Source organism: Protopterus annectens, chromosome 10.part0 (assembly GCF_019279795.1).
Source record: "Protopterus annectens isolate FY-2018-M chromosome 10.part0, PAN1.0, whole genome shotgun sequence".
Classification (NCBI taxonomy): Eukaryota; Metazoa; Chordata; order Ceratodontiformes; family Protopteridae; genus Protopterus; species Protopterus annectens.
The window spans coordinates 1,795,024,762-1,795,045,617 of NC_056744.1; the positions used below are offsets into that span (position 1 = coordinate 1,795,024,762).

Genomic DNA, 20,856 nt, shown 5'->3' on the forward strand with positions numbered 1-20,856 from the left:
TTCACTGTTGCAGTCATAACATTTGGGTTATTTGTCTGCAGGTATCCCTCAGCTGGCCTGAATACCAGAGTCTTGGGATTTCTACATCAGATGCTGTCGCTTCTTCATGACGTCAGGGTTATAAAACATGCAGCCAATGCCATTACATTAGTCTTTCTTACTGTGCAGTGTCCAAAGCAGTTTGCAAGCGCCGGTCGGCCGCATCCTGAAATTTTCGTTTTTTTGAGTTTCAGACCTGAAGTCTTCTAAAAGATAAGTACCCTGTTGGGTATCCTTTTTTGTTGCTCTAACTGATGTCAGAAAAAATTAATAATTATCTTGCCTGTGGAAAGCAAATACCTGTCAGAGATTTTCATTCTTACTGCGTCATCTGTTTAGGGCCAGACCACGACGTCCCTCGCTGTCGGTTTTGTGCTTTGTTCAACGCCCGAACTATTCGTCGTTGGGCTATTTTTGTAGCTAAATTCTTTCGCTCTCAATCTCCTTACTCCGAAATGGCTTTGATAAGCCATCTGACTATCTATCTTCTGAAAAAAATGTAAGGATAAAGACAGAGACAGACTGCATAGGTCCAAAACTGGTGACAACGCTACTGTTAAGCTAGTCGCCAGTTCACCGGTACTCAGGCGCTTTCACAGCCCATGATACCCACTGCTACAGATTTGTAGGCCTCAGACGCATTCGGAATCTGGTATGCCTCGCGATGCTGCTTCGACTATGGAACCTGTGGATGTCTCTATCTTGGATGGGTCCGGAGCCGCTGTGCAGACACCGGCTTCTGAGGGTTTATTCAGGCCTTCCAATTTTCATATTAAACCGACGACTTTGTTTCAAGCCAAAAATACTGAATTTCTCAGGCCTAAAGTTCGCACTGTGTCTAGAAAACAGACGACCAAAGCTCATTCTTAGGCCCACATGCCACAAAAACAAATGCTTAGAATGGCTGAAGACCTCATTACTTTAATCAGGGGAAGTCCGCCTTCCCCCTCAAAAAGACCAAGAACTGATTTTTCTTCTGAGTCTTCAGATCAGGAGTCTGATAACTCTGATCCTTTTGATTACCAGGACATACCCTTATTTAGCTATGAGGATTCTGATGCAGAGGATTCCATCCCCTCTGCCCCCCCCCCCCCCCAGAAGATTTTTTTTTTGGTGAAACCCTGCATATTCTTAGAGAGCATTCCCGCTAGGAGAGCCAGGACTATTCTCAGTCTGAAAAGAGACTCAGGGAATTTTTAAACTTGCCTCAGCAGAGGTCTCTAGCAATCCCACCTGTTCTGGAAATTGTAGATGTCTTTTTGGAATCCAGCCTTACCCCTGATACTTGACCTCCAACTCCCAGGAAATCTGACCGGTACTGTACTCCCACAAATTCCTCTCTAAGAATCCTACTGTGGATCCAGAAACCATTTCCCAGGGACCTAAAGGCATTAAGGCTACAACAGCCAAAAATCTTACCCCTTCAGACAGGGATTCTAGGGCTTTAGACAGATGGGGTAACAAGGTGTACACCACTGCTACTCTTGCCATTAGGGCTTTAAATTGCCAGTTTCATATGTTAAAGTATCAGCAGCATATTATGGAGCTAATCAAACAGAAAATTATGTTGATTCCTGATTGTGCAGAACACAAAGATTTACAAGAGTTAATGCATTCTGCTAACCAACTTGGCAAACATACTTTGCAATGTGGATTTGATGCCTTAGAAGCATCCTGCAGGGCTGCTGTCACTGGGTCTGTTCTTAGAAGGCATACTTGGCTTAAGGAACAAAACTTGCCAGATCATGTCAAAGCAAAATTGCTAGATACACCATTAAACCAAGAGCATCTATTTGGCAGTAAAGCAGAAGTCCTCAAAAGGATGGAGGAGAAAGCTAAATCTATGCAAACTGTTAAAGATTTCTTACAAGTACAGCCACCTAGATTCAGTAGGCTTTGGCCTTCTAAAAACTGGTCTTTTCCAGTCCCTTCCAGGCCTTCTCGGTCCAAACCCAATGGCAGCAGACCACCAAGACTTCAGTCTCAAGTTATGCACAGATCTAAGCAATGGAGTGCTCCCATGTCCAAAACAAGGAGTAGTAAGCCGCCATTCTATGATAAAATTGCAGAGTGACATACTCAATTCTTCCAAGCCTTGCCCAAGTACTTGAACCTTTAGGAGGGAAACTTGCCCTGCATGCCAAAAACTGGGCATACATTACCAAGGACAGATGGGTCTTTAACATGGTCTCCCAGGGATACAGATTCCACTTTCATTCACTCCCAACCCTAAGCAGGTGGCCAGACCTCCCCCTAAACCAGTGGGCAGAGGCCTAAAAGCAAGTACTTTCTCTTCTCAGTATCAAGGCTATTCAACCTTTCCCAGCAGAAAAAAGGGGACAAGGCTTTTATTCCAGACTGTTTCTGGTACCAAGAAAAGAAAACTCCTGACGTCCTTTCCTGGATCTGTCTGTTCTCATCACCTGGTTCCAAAATTGAAAATGCTAACTCTCCAACAGCTGCTTCCTATGCTAGCCAAGGACTCCTGGCTAGCAACCCTAGACTTAAAGAAGCATATCTGCACATTCCCATAAGGGAATATTGCAGGAAATACCTACGCTTCAGTGCAGGCTCTATGTATCAGTACTCCACACTTCCCTTTGGCTTATCTACTGCGCCCAGGTTGTTCACAAAGTGCCTAGCTCCAGCCATTGCATATTGCATGCAGAGAAGAATTCAAATTTACCCATACTTGGGACAATTGCCTGATTCAGACGAACAGTCAGGAATTGCTAATACAGCACCTGGCATTTGTAAAGGGACTTATAACTTCACTGGGGTACACCATCAACGAAAAGAAATCACACCTGGTACCCAGCCAACAGATTGTATTCCTGGGAGCAAGCTTGAACACAACTTCCAGATGGCATTCCTCACTCCAGAGAATCAAATTTATTTGACAAATTACTTCAATCTACTGGCTGCCAAAACCTGGCTATCTGCAAGAAAAATACTGCAAGCCCTAGGATTCATGGCCTCTTGCATTCTACTAATTCCATATGCAAGACTGCATATGAGGAAACTTCAGTGGTACTTAAAAAGTATCCGGTGTCAACATTCTCAGAACCTGGAAACAATGATTCCTGTCATTCCTTGTCTGAGGACAGAGTTCCTTTGGTGGGCAGAGGCCTGCAACCACAACAAGGGACTCCCTTTCACTCTACCCCCTGCCGTCCAAACCCTAACAACGGAAGCATCAGACTATGCATGTGGTGCTCACATGACAGGGCAGTGCATTCAGGGCAAATGGAGCCCAAAGCAAATGCACCTACATATCAATCAAAAATAAATGTTAGCTGTACAAAATGCTCTGACAGCCTTCAAAGACCTTATTCTTCCAGGACAACTGTTAGTAAAGACAGACACCACCCCAGTTATGTGGTACATAAACTAGCAAAGGGGAATCCATTCATACCCACTCTGCAGATTAGCCATGGCTCTGTGGAACACAGCCTTGAGCAGCCAAGTGCACATGCAAGCTCAATTCCTGCCAGGCAAACTGAATTCACTGGCAGACTTAAGCAGCGATCTTATGGACCCAAACGAGTGGAAACTGGAACCCAAAATATTTGAACAGGTGGGGGGCACCAGAGGTGGACATTTTTGCTTCCACTCAGAACTATCAGTTGAGCAAATATTGCACCAAACCTCCTCACAGCCAAGTTTGGAAAGTGGATGCCCTGTCCTTTACCTGGGAAAGCCTCTCATTCTCTGCCTTTCCCCCTCTGCCCCTACTCTCGAAGGTTCTACTAAAGATCAAACAGGACAAGCCAAGGACAATCCTGATCGCACCAGATGGCCACGCCAGCACTGGTACCCTCTCTTGCGCAGTCTGACAGTACTGCCACCATGGCACCTGTCTCAGACTCCTTCCCTGCTGCCCCAGCAGGTGGGCCAGATTCTGCACCCTCAGTTACAGACCCTGAACCTGGCAAGCCTGGCTCATCCCCTGAACTCATCACCAGCAACCCTCAAGTAAGCAGGTGCTAGATGTCATCCTTGAGGCAAGGAGGCCTAGTACTAGAAAGTCCTATTCAGCAAAGTGGAAGAGATACTGTTCCTGGAGCCAATCTCAGGGAAGGGGCACGACGGTGCCCAGCTTACCTCCTATACTAGATTACTTAACAGAAATGCTCCACAAGGGCCTATCCTTCTCTTCAATTAAGATTCATGCCTCTGCCATCTCAGCTCATTATAATACTGAGCCACCCCTCTTCTCTCATCCTCTGGTAAAACAGTTCCTGAGAGGAGCCAAAAAATTTGAGCTCCCACTCCAGCCTGGGACCTTAACTATGTATTAGGAAAGCTCTCGCTTCTGTCCTTTGAACCTGCTTCTACAGCAGAGTTAAAATTCATCTCATGGAAAACAGCTTTACTTCTAGCCATCACTTCAGCAAGAAAAGTTTCTGAATTGCAGGCCTTTATGGCAGTAGAACGCTTCATTATCTTCCATGCGGACAGGGTTTCCCTCAGGACTAACCCATCTTTTATGCCCAAGGTGGTTATTAGTGTAGCTTTAAACCAGTCCATTAATTTGCCAACTTTTTTCCCTAATTTTCAGAATAAAGGGGAAAGGATCCTGCACTCCCTGGATGTGCGCAGGCAGCTTAGGTTCTATCTGGACAGGACTACACCTCAGAAAATCTGACCAGCTGCTAGTCAGCTTTGCTGCAGGGGCAGAGAGGGCAAGGCCATTTCAAAGCAAGCCATTTCTAAATGGATAGCACACTGCATCCATTTCTGCTACAAACACCATGGGAGACCTACCTCACAGCGGATCAGAACACATTCCACTAGGGCTAGATCTACCTCTGCAGCATTCCTCAGGGGAGTCCCTACCCAGGGACATCCTGGAAGCTGCAACCTGCAGCTCTGTACACACTTACACCAAGCATTACCACTTTCCTATCTTTTCTAAATCAAGAGCTGGATTTGCCACAGCAGTCTTACAGGGCCTGATTGCCAGCCCTAATGCTTCTTAACTACCTCCACCCTTCCTCAGCTTTGGGAATCAACCCAAAGGTGATGACTGCAACAGTGAAACATGAAGAACATAGTACAGTTGTGTACACTTACCATAAATGTAGATGTTAGAGTGTATTCACTGTTGCAGTCCTGGATGTACTTCGTGTTTCAATGTTGCAGGCATTACATTCGGGTAATCTGCTGGCAGGTTGCTCTGTCGGCCTGATTAACAAAGGCTCGAGTCCTGCGTTGGTTGCTGTCCCTTCTTCCATGATGTCAGGTCGTCAGGGATATAAAACATGCAGCCGATGCCATTATATCGGTCTTTCTTGCTGCACGGTGCCCGAAGCAGAAGCACTTTGCAAGTGCCAGTCGGCCAACTCCTGAAATTTTCATTTTTGAGTTTCAGATCTGAAGTCTTCAACTAAAAAGCTATGTACCCCACTGGGGAAACTTTTTCTTGCTCCTTAACGATGTCAGTAAAAATTAATAATTGTATTACTTGTGGGAAGCAAATACCTCATAAGGATTTTCATTTGTACTGTATTCCTTGCCTAGGCCCTGACCACAACGTACCGTGCTGTCGGTTCTGTGCTTTATTTAATCAACGCACTATCCATCGTCGGTACATTTTTGCTTCTAAATATTTTGGCTCTCGCTTTAATTATCCAGAAATTACGTCTGTTAGCAATTCGACTGCTGGAATACCTAAAAAACGCAAAGAAAAAGACAGAGACAGGCCGTTGAGGTCCAAAACTGCCGACGACTCTTCTCCTAAGCCAGTCGCCATTTCGCCAGTACTCAGTGAGGCGCTTTCGCAGCCCCTGATACCCGCTACTTCTGATTCGCAGGCCTCTACTGAGACCCATTCAGAGTCCGGTATGCAGCGAGATGCTTCAGTTATGGAACCCGCGGATGTCTCTACTTTGGATGGGTCTGGAGCCGCTGTGTAGGCACTGGCTTCTGAGGGTGTATTCAGGCCTACAGATTTGCATATTAAACTGACGCCATCTTCAGTATTAAAGCCAAAATCTCGATCTATGTCTAAAAAACCAGTGCCTAGGCCACATGTGCAGGCCCCTATGCCCAAAAAACAAATGTTCAAAATGGCTGAAGATTTAATTACTCCAATCAGGGGTAGCCAGCCCCCCTTCCTAAGAGGCCTAGGCAAGAAATTGACTGAATCTTCTGAACAGGATTCTATTTCTTCTGACTCTTCTAATGAACAGGAATTGTCTATACCTACTTATGAGGACTCTAATGCAGAGGATTCCATTCCCTGTTTCTTCCCCTGAGGATTTTTCTTTTGGGGAAACTTTACATACCTTAAGGGAACATTTCCACTGGGAAAGTCAGGATTTTTCTGAATCTAAAAAGAGGCTTAGGGATTTTCTGCTTCCTCAGCATAGGCCTTTGGCTATACCTCCTGTTCTAGACATTGTTAATTATGTGTTTTCAGAATCTAGAATGGCTCCTGATTTTCTGCCTCCAGCTCCTTGTAAGCCAGACACGTACTACAGGGTTCCTGACTCCCACAAATTCCTTTTCAAAAATCCTGTTGCGGATCCTGAAACCATTTCTCAGGGCCCCAAGGGCATTAAGGCGGCTTCTGCTAAAAATCCTACCCCTTCTGATAGAGATTCCAGGGCGCTGGATGGATGGGGTAAGAAGGTCTACACTTATGCAACCTTGGCAATCATGGCTTTAAACTGTCAATTCCATATGCTAAAATATCAACAGCATATCATGGGACTGCTTAAACAGAAAATGTTGTTGATTTCTGACTGTGTGGAAAATAAAGATTTACAGGATCTATTGCATTCAGCTGAACAAGTTGGAAAACATACTTTGCAATGTGGTTTTGATTCTTTGGAGGCCTCTTGCAGGGGCTGCTGTAACTGGGTCTGTGCTAAGAAGGCATGCTTGGCTCAAAGAGCAATCTCTGCCTGATCATGTTAAAGCAAAATTGTTGGATGCTCCTTTACAACAGGACTTTCTCTTTGGTAATAAGGCTGAAGAAGTTCTAAAAAAAAGATGGAAGATAAAGCTAAATCTGCAAACTGTGAAAGATTTCTTGCAAGTGCAACCTCCAAGATTTAGTACGCACTGGCCTACTAAGAACTGGTCCTTTCCAGTTCCTTCGAGAGCCACTCAAGTTAAACCCAGACATTCCAAAGGCACCAGGTTTCAGTCCCAAGGGACTTTCAGAACAAAGCAATGGGGGTGCCTCCTCTTCAAATCTGGAAGTAACAAGACACCTCCCTATGGTAAGCAGTCTCAGTGAATTCCCTCTACACTTACCAAGCACTTATCTTTTAGCCACCCCTTTGAGGGGAAAACTGGCTCTTCATGCAAAAAACTGGCAACTTATAACCCGGGACAAATGGGTTTTAAATATAGTATCCCAGGGATACAGATTTAATTTCCACACATTGCTGACTCCAAATGGATGGCCAGACCTGCCCCCAAATCAGTGGGCAGAGGCCCAGAAACAAGTATTTTCCTTCATGAGCATGGCGGCTATTCATCTAGTACCAGAAGAGGAAAAGGGACAAGTTTATATTCAAGACTTTTCCTGGTACCCAGAAAAGACAAATCATGGTGTCCAATTCTGGACTTATGTACTCTAAACACCTTTCTGGACATTCCAAAATTCAAGATGCTGACTCCTTCACCAGTTACTTCCAATGCTAGGCAAAGATGCCTGGTGGCAACTCTAGATTTAAAAGAAGCTTACCTGCATATCCCAATCAGGGAATCTTGCAGAAGATACCTCTGCTTCAAAGCAGCCTACTTGCATTATCAGTTCTCTGCACTGCCCTTTGGCTTATCTACTGCGCCCATGGTCTTTACAAAGTGCCTGGCTCCAGTAATTGCATTTTGCAGGCAAAGAAATATTCATATATATCCATACCTGGACGATTGTCTAATTCAGGCAGAAAACAAGGACATTCTTCTGAAACATCTGGCATTTGTAAAAAGGGTTCTAACTTGTCTAGGGTACACTATAAACGAAACAACGAAAATGAAAAACTCCACACTGTTTAAAAATAACAACTGTTCCGCTTAGGCAAAAAACCACTCGCCACTCTTTATTAAGACTTGAACGTTAAAATATATCAAACGTTTTTCGTTTAAAACAATGTTTAAACTTCTTCAGAAATTGGCAAACATCAGCATACTATTAAGCACTTGCTTATATAAGAAGCAGTTAATAGGTGCCCGCCAAAATTCAAAGCAGTGAAGAATTTCTTAGTCACAATTCTTCTTTGGAACATAAGCTTATATATTAAACATAGAAACATATTTGTATTATTTTAATATTAGATTAATATTGAATTATATTTTTTAATTAAAATTTCCTGGGTTGAATGTTATTTTATATCAATTTATTATCTACTTTTATAACATTAACAATAACATAGAATAAAAATAAAAAATGAATATTAAGACGTCCTGAAAATACATTCTTAGTAAAATAATAAAACATCCTAACGATCCATTATTTAGTGGTAAGACCTTAGAATTATGCAGCGACTTAAGCAAACAGATCGCTGATGAATCAGCTGTCATAAATAATTCATACTGTTACTAAAAGTTAAAAGAATTTTATACATAAACTCAAATACTAGCTCATCTATAATGATTGGAATTAATTATTAACTGGTATTGATTTAAAATTTTTTCCTTGTATATAGTTGTACTTAAATCCAGAGGATATCCCAACTTACGAGCCAGCTAAATATGAATTTATGCTTTAGTACATCTTAAAATGTCAATATTTATCTTTAAATTAAATTACATTAAATTAATATTTTATCAGAATATTGTCCACTTTATGAAGCACTTTATATGTAGATATTATACATATTATTATAAGTATATTCTACCCTATTTTCTTATGTATGTAAATGTACTGGTAATCTATAATTATATAAAATTGACCATCTTTCTAAACTTCTCAATTTTAACAGGCTCATAATTGAGCATTTTTCTATCAGGCCTGGATAGGTGAAACCATTCAATTTAATTTGCCATAGCAATTCATTTTTCTCTAATAGTAAGTTAAATGGACCCCCCCCCTCTCATTTCTTGCTTAAGTTGATAAATAACTTTAAAGCAGGAATTTATGATTAGGGTATTCGATAATGTGTCTTGCTAGAGCATTATCTTCCTTTTGTAGGTTAATACTTCTCAGATGCTCATACACCGAAAAGAAATCACAACTGGTACCCTCTCAGAAAATTACATTCCTGGATGCAAGCTTGAATACAACTGCACAGATGGCTTTCCTTGCGCCAGAAAAGCAAATTCATTTGGTGACTTAGTTCAAACAGGCGGCCACAAAAACCCTGCTTTCTGCAAGGCAAATAATGCAAGCCTTGGGGTTCATGGCCTCCTGCATTCTTCTAATTCCATATGCAAGACTGCATATGAGGAAACTTCAGTGGTACTTAAAAAGTCTATGGAGTCAACATTGTCACAGCCTGGAAACCGTGATTCCTATCATACCTTGCCTGCGACTAGAGTTCCTATGGTGGGCAGAGGCCTGCCACCAAAGCAAGGGACTGCCGTTCACACCACCCCCTGCTGCCCAAACCCTAACTACAGACGCATTAGACTATGCATGGGGTGCTCATCTGGCAGGGAAGTGCATTGAGGGAAAATGGAGCCCAAATCAAAGGCACCTTCATATAAATCAAAAAGAAATGCTACTTGTACAGAATGCACTGACAGCCTTCAAGGACTACCTTCATCCAGGACAATTACTGATAAAGACCGACAACACCACGGTTATGTGGTATATAAACAAGCAGGGGGGTACTCACTCCTACCCCCTCTGCAGACTAGCCATGGCATTGTGGAACATGGCCTTGAGCTATCAAGTACAACTACAAGCGCAACTCCTGCCAGGAAAGCTGAATACTCTGGCAGATGAACTAAGCAGAAGTCTCATGGACCCACACGAATGGAAACTGGAACCGCGGATTTTCAGCATGTTGACAAGCAAATGGGGAGCCCAGACACTGATCTTTTTGTCTCACACCAGAACTATCAGTTGGGCAAATTTTGCACAAGAACTCATCACAAAAAAGCCTGGAAAGTGGATGCTCTGTCCTTCAGCTGGAAAAACCTATCAGTCTTTGCCTTTCCCCCTCTGCCTCTGCTCTCCAAAGTTCTACTAAAAGTCAAACAGGACAAACCAAAAATAATTTTGATTGCTCCAGACTGGCCTCACAAACACTGGTACCTACTCCTGCACAGTGTGTCACACCTTTCACAGTGGCACCTGCCTCAGACACCTTCCTTACTGTCTAACTAGAACAACCAAACTCTACACCCTCAGCTCCAAACTTTGAATCTTGCAGCATGGCTAATCACCTAAATTCACCCTTAGCATCCCTCAGCAAATCTGTGATGGATGCCATTTTGGAGGCAAGAAGACCTAGTACTAGAAAATCTTATGCTGACAAATGGAAAAGATTCTGTGCCTGGAATCAATCTCAAGGGATAAGCAGAGCAGTGCCCAGCATTCCTCAGATTTTGCAATACTTAACTGAGATGCTTCACAAAGGTCTGTCCTTTTCTTCCATAAAAATCCATGCCTCAGCCATTTCAGCTCATTACAACACAGAACCCTCCCCTCTTCTCTCATCCTCTGCTAAAGCAGTATCTCAGAGGGGCCAAAAACTTAAGACCACCCAGGAGAGCTCCAACCCCTGCCTGGGACCTTAATTTTGTATTGGAGAAACTTTCTTTCCCTCCTTTTGAGCCAGCTGCTACTGCAGACTTAAAATTTTTCTCCTGGATAATAGCCTTTCTTTTAGCAGTCACTTTAGCTAGAAGGATTTCCAAACTACAGGCTCTTATGGCCATGTAGCCTTTCATCATTTTTCATGCGGACAGGGTATCTCTCAGGACCAACCCATCCTTCATGCTCAAGGTGGTATCAAGTGTGGCTCTTAATCAGACCATTCATTTGCCAACTTTCTTTCCCAATCCACAGAACAAGGGGGAGCAGATTCTGCATTCATTGGATGTACACAGACAACTTAAATTTTACTTAAACAGGACTAAATCTCAAAGAAAATCTGAACTGCTGCTGGTAGCATTTGCTGCAGGGGCAGAGGGAAAGGCTATTTCAAAGCAAACCATTTCCAAATGGATAAGCCATTGTATTCGTTTCTGCTGTAAGCACCATGGAAAAACTATCCCCCAGGGGATCAGATCCCATTCCACCAGGGCTTCATCTACTTCAACAGCCTTTCTCAGAGGTGTTCCTACCAGGGATATTCTAGAAGCTGTTACCTGGAGCTCAGTTCATACTTTCACCAAACATTACCATTTACCACTTTTCTCTAAATACAGAGCTGGTTTTGCCACTGCTGTCCTGCAGGACCTTATAGCTTGTCTTAATGCTGTATAATTTCCTCCTCCCAACCATAGCTTTGGGAATCTACCCAAATGTAATGACTGCAACAGTGAAACACGAAGAACATAGTACAGTTGTGTGCATTTACCATAAATGTAGATGTTCGAGTGTATTCGCTGTTGCAGTCCTGGTTACCCTCCCTCCAGCCCCCTATTTTTCTCTGGCTATACCTCTACTTTATTTACTATGCTTAAAAGCCCTTTTGGTGTATTTGCTTTTGGTTCGTGGTATATATTTGTGTTTTTAATTTTATTTGCTCCCCATTTGGGGGGCACCTGACTTCTGGGGCAAGAAAAACTGAGTTAATGGCATCGGCTGCAAGTTTTATACCCCTGACGACCTGACTTCATGGAAGAAGGGACAGCAACTGACGCAGGACCCAAGACTTTGTTAATCAGGCCGACTGAGGGCATCCTGCCCGCAGATTACCCAAATGCAATGACTGCAACAGTGAATACACTCTAACGTCTACATTTATGGTAAGTGTACACAACTGTACTTTCTGCAACCTTGGCCATTAGGGCCTTAAACTGCCAGTTTCATATGTTGAAGTATCAGCAGCATATTATTGGATTGCTTAAACAGAAATTGATGTTGATTCCTGACTGTGCTGAAAATAAAGATTCACAGGATTTAATGCATTCTGCTGAACAAGTTGGAAAATATACTTTGCAATGTGGTTTTGATTCACTAGAGGCATCTTGCAAGGCTGCTGTCACTGGGTCTGTACTTAGAAGGCATGTTTGATGATCATCGTGCTATGCTGCTGCAGTCATCACACTTGGGTTATCCTGCCGTCAGGCGGTCCCGCAGTCTGCCTGAATTCCACAGCCTTGGTCCGGCATCGGTTGTCATCGCTTCTTCCCTGACGTCAGTGCGGCAGGGGTATAAAAGAGGCAGCCGACGCCATTTTCTCCAGTCTTTCTTGCCGCGGTGCCCAAAGCAGAAGCAGTTCGCAAGTGCCGGTCGGCCAGCTCCTGAGATTTTCGAACAGATTTTCAGCCGAAGTCTTCTACAAAGCTAAGTACCCCGGTGGGGAAACTTTTCTTGCCTCAGACCGATGTCAGACAAAGTTAATAATTGTATTTCTTGTGGGAAGCAAATACCTCAAGGATTTTCATTCTTATTGTATTCCTTGCCTAGGCCCAGACCACGACGTTTCTGGTTGTCGGTTTTGCGCTAGGTTCAATAAACGTACTATCGGGCTGATACCGCCCAACATTATTTTGGCAGAAAATTCAACTACATTATGTCGTCGGAACCACCGACTACCGCTATGTTTAAAAAACGCAAGGACAAAGACCGGCAGCCTAAACCTAGGCTAGATACCGAGGTTTCGGTTAGGCCTGCCACCAGATCTTCAGTATTCACTGAGGCGCCTACGCAGCCCCTGACTACCGCAGATTTAGAAAATACGGCTATCTCTCAGTCAGAATCTACTGGGCCACTGGAGCTGGTTCCTCCTCAACTCGCGGACGCCAGCCCTGGCAGCGATCCAGAGACTATGGACAGGCCTTTGGTTTCAGAAGGCGTCTTTAAACTGACTACTCTTTCCGTTAAGTCATACGCTAAGCTTCCAAAGGTTAAGAAACCGGGTCCACAGACTCGCATACAGGCCCCTATGCCTACAAAACAGATGCTCAAATGGCGGAGGACCTGATTACCCTTATCAGAGGTTCCCAGCCCTCTCTTGACAAAAGGCCTAGACCGGAGGAAGATTTACCTCCTTCTGACCAGGAATCCATTTCCTCAGCAGACTCTGAGGAACAGGATTACCCCTTCCCTCTCTATGAAGACTCAGATGCTGAGGAGTCTATTCCCTCTGTCCCCCCCCCCCCCCCGAAGACTTATCTTTTGGGGAAACACTGCACACCATGAGAGAGCATTTCCCCTGGGAAGGACAAGATTACTCTGACTCCAAGAAAAGACTCTGAGTTTTCTTCTTTTGCCTCCGCATAGACCCCTAGCCATTCCTCCTGTTTTAGACATTCTGGATGAAGTCTACACTGAATCCAGTCTAAATCCAGATTCCTTATCTCCAGCACCACCTAAACTAGACCGATACTATCTAGTCCCTGACTCTCAAGTTTTTATGTAAAAGCCCTGCTGCAGACACAGAAACCATTTCCCAGGGTCCCAAAGGGGTTAAGGCCTCTACTGCTAAGAATCCACTGCCTGCGGAAAGAGATTCCAGGGCATTAGAAAGATGGGGGAAAAAGTGTATACCTCTGCCACTTTGGCCATGAGGGCATTAAACTGCCAATTCCACATGATTAAATACCAGCAGTACTTGCTTACTCAGTTAAAACAGAAAATGATCCCTCAAACAGATCAACTAGATTTCAAAGGGATGCAAGATTTGTTGCATGCAGCAGAACAAGTGGGAAAACATACCTTGCAGTGTGGTTTTGATTCTTTGGAGGCCTCCTGTAGAGCAGCAGTCACAGGGTCTGTAATACGTACACATGCTTGGCTAAAAGAGCAGACCTTACCAGAATATGTCAAAGCAAAGTTACTGGATGCTCCACTGCAAAAGGGTGCGTTATTTGGTGTCAAAGCAGAGGAAGTTTTAAAGAAGATGGAAGAAAAGGCAAAATCAATGCAAACAGTTAAAGATTTTTTACAGGTACAACCTCCTCGCTTCAGCAGAAACTGGCCATCAAAAAACTGGTCCTTTCCTGCTTCAGACAGACCCCAAAGGGGCAGGTACAGATGCCCTAGGGGCAGAGGCCAGGCACAGGGTACCTTCAGGCCTAGACAATGACAAGCAACAACTCAAAGAGGGGGAGACGACAGATCTCAACCCTTCAGAAAACAAACTCAATGACTTTCCTCTTCGCCTGCCAAGCAAAATTGCTTAGGCAGCACCTCTAGGAGGAAAACTGGCTATTTTCCCACAAAATTGGCACATCATAACAAAGGACAAATGGGTTCTGGATATTATTACCCGAGGCTACAGATTTCATTTTCACACATTACCACGGATGAGAGGCATGCCAAATCTGCCAACAAACCAATGGGCAGAGGCACAAAAGCAAATTTCAGCTCTCCTGAGCAATTCAAAAGGTACCTGCAAAAGAGCAAGGTCAAGGATTTTACTCTACTGTTTGTAGTACCAAGAAAGGACAAAGCCTGGAGACCCATCTTAGACCTTTCAATTCTAAACACGTGCCTGGATATTCCCAAATTCAAAATGCTCACACTACAGCAGCTTCTTCCCATGCTGGGCAAGGTATCTTGGCTGGTAACGTTGGACCTCCGAGAGGCATACCTGCATGTCCCTATCAGACAAGATTGCAGAAGATACCTCAGATTTTTGGCAGGCACAGCGCATTATCAATTCTCTGCATTGCACTTTGGCTTATCTACTGCGCCCAGAGTATTCACAAAATGCCTGGCATCAGTAATTGCATACTGCAGACAGCGAGGAATACACATTTATCCATATCTGGACGACTGCCTGATCCAAGCGGACAGCAAAGACATCCTACTACAGCATCTGGCATTTGTAACAAAGTTGCTAAGTTGCCTAGGGTACACAGTAAACAAAAAGAAGTCAAAACTAATACCCTCACAAGAAATAATTTTCCTGGGTGCCAGCTTGAATACAACGGCCCAGATGGCTTACCTCATGCCAGACAAGCAAAAACAACTGGCTCAGTACTTCAAAAAGATGGCAACTTCTACCCAGCTCACTGCAAGGAAATTCCTGCAGGCATTGGGGTACATGGCATCCTGCATTCAACTAATTGCATATGCAAGGCTGCATATGAGAAAACTACAATGGTACCTAAAAAGTGTATGGTCCCAACACAGACACAGCCTCGAAGCAACTATAACTCTCAGTCTGCAGTAGGACTTCATTTGTCAGCAACCTTTGGGATACCGGCAACTTCTATCACAGCATAGATCCGAGCTCCTAGCTCCTCCCTTTACCCATAATCCCCTGCCAACCCTGACTGACCTCAGATCTAGTTTGCCACTCTTCAAGCAACAGCTAGATTCCAGAGCTCTTGGTGATTCTGTGAGAAAAACAGTTTTCAACTCTTTCTTATATTTCTTAAACGAGTGTCTGTGTGTGTGTGTGTGTGTGTGTGTGTGTGTTTAGGTTTCCCCTTAACGCTAATTTCTCTTTTCTAGCTTAAATTAGCTTAAATTTTAATTTAATTTTCCTCCCTGCCTTCGCTGGTCGCAGTGTGTGTGTGTGTGTAGTGTGAAGGGACCTAGTGAGTGTGTTTTACTTTCAGTGATGTCGGAGGCCCCTAAAGCCATTTTTTCGAAATGCACCGAGTGTGGTCACAAGCTTTTACCGGCTGATAGCCACACTCTGTGCGTTAGGTGCCTTGGGGTTGAACACCTCTCTTCGGGTTGCGCGATTTGCGCTGCGTTCAACCCCTGGGCACTTAAGGATCGGAGGTCGAAGCTAGTTCTGGCGGGCCTTTTGCCCCCAGACCCGGCTCCGGCCTCCGGTACTTCTGTGACCATTACCCAGTCTTCGGTAACTGCCACTCCTGCCCCCTCCCTCTGACCGGGACTCAACCTCCCACTGTGGCTTCGGAGGTGAGGGAGGTCAGGAAAGAAAAGCGGAGGGAGAAGCACCTTGAGCAGCGGGCCGAGGACTCCTCCTTGGCCCCGCCTGCCAAGCGTGCTTCTCCCTCCAGGGTTTCTGGTTCACCTCCTCCTCGGATCCGATCCCCTTGCTTCTCACCGGGACCTGAGGAGGAGGTGACCTGGTCCCTGTCAGTCATCGAGGCGGCACTCCAGGCCTGCCTCGGTGGCCTCCTCGAAGTCCACATTCAGTATGCCGGACGCGGACATGGACCGGATGAGGAGGAGGTTCATCCAGGCCCAGATGCAGATGGGAGTGCTCTTGCCTCCCCCCTCCGGGGGGGAGCTCGACCCCTTTTTTCACTCCTATAGCTCCTTCGACCCGTCTCCCGGGTTCGGAGCTGTCTGAGCCGAGCCGCGTTGGATCCAGGGGTGGGTTGGAGCCGACAGTGCTGGGCACTTCGGCTCCGACTATTCCCTAGAGTTTGTCGGATCCGACCTCGCGGAGCCGTGGGCCGAGCTTTGGATCCGAGGGACTCTGTGTGCTCTCCGCCCCATCCCGGTCGGAGCGCGTGGGTCCTGCGGATCCGATAGTCTCGGCTCCGGATCCGATCCCCGCCTCGGATCCGAGTGGGAGTCAGATCTCGGATCCGTCAGACAGCTGCTCCCCCTCGGCTTTCACGGTGGTGGAGAGGGTGCTGTTGAGTGCATCCAGGACCCCGGTCCTGGCTTCGGCTCCCCCCTGCACTCCCTCTCAGGTGGTCCTGGCTCCCCTCACCCGGCCTTCAGGGCAGCCTGCTTCAGCGCCTCTAGGTGTTCCATTGGAACAGGATATTGCTGGTGAGGACTCCTCGGACAGCCCCCCCGAGGAGGTTCCTCGCAAGTTGAAGTGCAAAAGGGGGCATGTGGATTCCCCTGAGTCCCTCACTGAGGATATGGACTTGGATGATGGGGAAGGCTCCCCAAGGTCACCCCCCGAGGATGTCTCCTTTGGAGACATTATGGAAATGCTCAGAATCAGGGGGGGGGGTGGTCTGCCCCAAGGCTTCCTCCGACGAGTCCGTATTCCTAGAGGCGTTCGAGGCAGGGCCATCTACCTCTTGGGTGTCCCCTCCCCCCGACCCCTTAGTGGATCTTATAGCCACTAGGGCTTGGAGGGAGCCGGACACTGTAGAGCCTGTTCCCAAGCGCCCGGACAAAATTTTGAGCCCCATGTCAGAGAGAACCCATTGGAGCAGAGGTCCCCCTGTGGATGTCATGTTGGTGGCGGCAGCCACCAAGAGAGAGTTGGCTCAGGAGAGCCCCACGGTTCATCCGCTGAGCAAGGAGTCTCGCGCGATGGACCGCCTTGGGAAGCGGGCCTTCAGTTCAGCGACCTTCTCTTTGAGGGCCATGAACTATATGGCACACGTCATTCGGATGCAGCGGGATCTAATCAAAAAATATGCTGCCTCCCCCCCCCCCGGAGTCCATGTCGGAAGTGGACAAGCAACTGTACTCCTCCCGAATGTCCACCCTATGTTCTATTTCCAACACCTCTATGCGGCTCTTGTCTCACGCCACTGAGGGAGCTGCTAGAGCAGGCGGAGTCGGGCTGATCATGAGGAGGCAAACCTGGCTCCGACATTGTGACTTCTCGGAACCCTTTAAGGCGTCATTTGCGAATGCCCCTTTTGATGGTTTTGCATTGTTTGGCAAAACCGTTCGCGACACCCTTGTCCAGAGTGAGAAAGACGGGAAGACGTCTGCCGTCGGAGTCCGCTTCTCTGCTCCCCAGAGGTCCTTTACCAAGAACCAAAAGGGTCAGAAGAAGATGTGGTTCCGGAAATCGCATCAATCCCAGTCTGCTCCGGGCAACCAGTCCTCTCGTGGCAGAGGAGGACAGGGAGGACGCCGCCCTAGAGGCAGAGGGGGTCCCAGAAACTTTGGGTCCAGAGAACCTTTCTCTGAGAGGCCCACGCAGAACCCCTGAGGGGTTACCTGGCTGCTCCACTCTGGAGGCAGTCGGGGGACGTTTCTTGAGACACCTAGCAATGTGGGAGTCCATAACAACTGATCGCTGGGTGCTTCGTGTTATATCCAGAGGATACCAAATTCCCTTTCTTGTAACCCCCAGAATCAGAAGCCTCCCCGATGTGCCACCCAATCAGAGGGAGGCGGCTGCTGCAGAAATTCAGCAGCTCTTACAAAAAAGAGCCATCCAGCCCACCCCCCCCCCCCAGAGCAGCACGGATCAGGGTTTTACTCCAGGTTCTTTCTGGTGCCAAAAAAGATGGGGGACGTGAGGCCCATCTTGGACCTCTCTCTCTTGAACCTGGCAGTACCAAAAGTAAAGTTCTGGATGGTCACTCTGCAATCTCTCCTCCCACTACTAAGGGAGAACAACTGGATGTGCTCAATAGACCTCAAGGATGCGCACTATCATATTCTCGTGGACAGACGCTCCAGGAGGTTTCTCCGCTTCCGGCTGGGAGCCAGCCATTTCCAGTTCAGGGCCCTTCCCTTCGGTCTCACCTCAGCCCCCAGGGTGTTCACCAAGGTCTTGGCAGCGATAGCGGCCCACCTGAGACTCCAGTGAATTCAGGTCTTTCCGTACCTGGACGACTGGCTCCTTACCGCCCCAACAAGGCATCTTCTTTGCTCATGCAGGGATTATTTCCTCAATCTGGCTCCACTCTTAGGGTTGACCATCAACACGGCCAAATCCTCCCTGACTCCTACACAAGTATTGGATTTCATAGGGGCAAGGTTGGACTCCAGACTGATGCTTGTTTTCTTGACTCCAGATCGGCTTCAGAACCTGAGGTTGCATGTGCAGACCATCCTTCAACTTCAAGCTCCTTCGGCGGAATTGGTCCTGAGAGCTCTAGGGTCCATGGCGGCAGCAATTCCGCTGCTGCCATTGGCCCGGTTGAATATGAGGGTCATACAGTGGACCTTCCAGGTACAATGGTCCCTATATCGCAATCCCCTGTCTCATCCCATCTCCCTAAGCAGGGTTTGCAGAAGGTCGCTCGTGTGGTGGCTCCAGTCCTCCAATCTCCACACGGGACGCCCCTTCTCGCTGCCTCCGCCAGTCGCCACAGTGACCATGGACACTTTTCGCCTGGGGGGGGGGGCACTATTCGGGCAGAACAGTCCAAGGCACGTGGAACGACAGAGACCTCTTTGCATATCAACGTCCTGGAGATGAGGGCGGTGCTTTTGACGTTGCAAGCGCTTCACAACCCTCTTCCGGTGGGGACGATTGCAGTACAGACGGACAACATGTCAGTCATCTGGTACATCAACAAACAGGGGGGAACCAGGTCTTAACCACTCTGACGCAAGGCCATGAGAGTGTGGGAATGGGCGATATCCACCAACCGCTTTCTCATCACAACGCACATTCCGGGGCGGTCCAACATATTAGTGGACAGGCTCAGTCATACTATCCTGACTCCTTACGAGTGGTCTCTCAATCCTCTAGTGGCAGAGTAAATATTTGCCCGATGGGGGCGACCTTGTTGCGATCTTTTTGCCTCTCACTCAAATACCAAATGCAACAATTACTTCGCTCTGATCCCCCCTCCGGGGGAGTCCCCGAGAGACTCTCTAGTTCATGCTTGGTCTGCTTTATGCTTACCCGCCTCTGCCCCTGATGTTGAAACTATTGCAGAAAGCCAGTCAGTTGGGGAGCAAAATGATCCTCATTGCCCCATTCTGGCCTCGTCAGACGTGTTTCCCTTACGTATGGTGTCACCTGATTCATCCGCCCTGGATCTCATTTCACACCCCCTGGGTCTTCCAACCCTGAACCTGGCCAACCTAAAGCTGACTGCTTGGTTGCTCTGGTTCCACTCCTGATAAGGACTCACGGAATTTCATCTCCAGTCAAAGCCATCCTAGTAGCAGCTCACAAGCCCTCCACCAGAAGGGTCTATCGGAGTAAATGGAAACGTTTTTCCATTTGGGCGGAGCACCATCATTTAGATCCTTTCACGGCGCCGGTAGCGTCGGTTCTAGTTTTTCTATCTTCTCTCTTTCACCAGGGGGCTAGTTCTTCCACGGTCAAATTGCAACTTGCAGCAATTTCACACTACCATGCAACTTGCAGCAATTTCACACTACCATGTAGGTCAGGAGTCAGGCCCGCTTATTACTTCCAAACTGTGTAAGACCTTCCTTAAGGGTACCTTCCTTCTCAGGCCCCGGTCAAGGAGGTGGTACCCCCATGGGATTTATCCCTAGTTTTGCAGGCCTTGACTAGCCCCCCTTTCGAGCCGGCAGCCACTGTTGATCTTAAATACCTCTCTTGGAAAACTGCCTTTTTGATGGCCATAACTTCAGCCAAGAGGGTCTCGGAACTCCAGGCTGTCTGTGTCAAACCACCGTATTTGGTCTTCCACCCAGACAGAGTTCACCTCAGGATCAATCCGTATTTCCTACCTAAGGTATCATCGGAAGCTAACATCAATCAATCTATTAATCTTCCAGTATTCTTCCCCAACTATCAAAACAAAGGAGAGTATAAGCTGCACTCTTTAGACGTGCACAGACAACTACGTTTTTATACTCATCGAACTACTGGTCATAGGCAATCCGATCAGTTGTTTGTCTCCTTTGCCAAAAACAACTTCAGCAAGGCGGTTTCTAAGGTTACCCTATCCCGATGGATATCTAATTGTATTCTCTTAGCATGTCAGAGCTCGGGAAGGCCTGTACTTCAGGGAGTCCGTGCTCATTCTGCGAGGGCCATTGCTACATCGGCTGCTTTCAAGGCTAGAGTTTCTCTGGATGACATTTGTTCCGCAGCCACTTGGGCTTCATCTTGTACCTTTATCAGCCACTACAAAGTAGATAGTCTCCCGCGGTAGGGCGTCGTCTGGCTC

General features: G+C 46.7%; 1 protein-coding gene across 5 annotated transcripts in view; it reads left to right on the forward strand.

The window, feature by feature from the left end:
• The window catches only part of FBRS (fibrosin), a 1,655,257-nt gene that overhangs the window by 1,016,770 nt on the left and 617,631 nt on the right, over positions 1–20,856 (forward strand). The gene's annotated exons all lie outside the window — the stretch shown is intronic.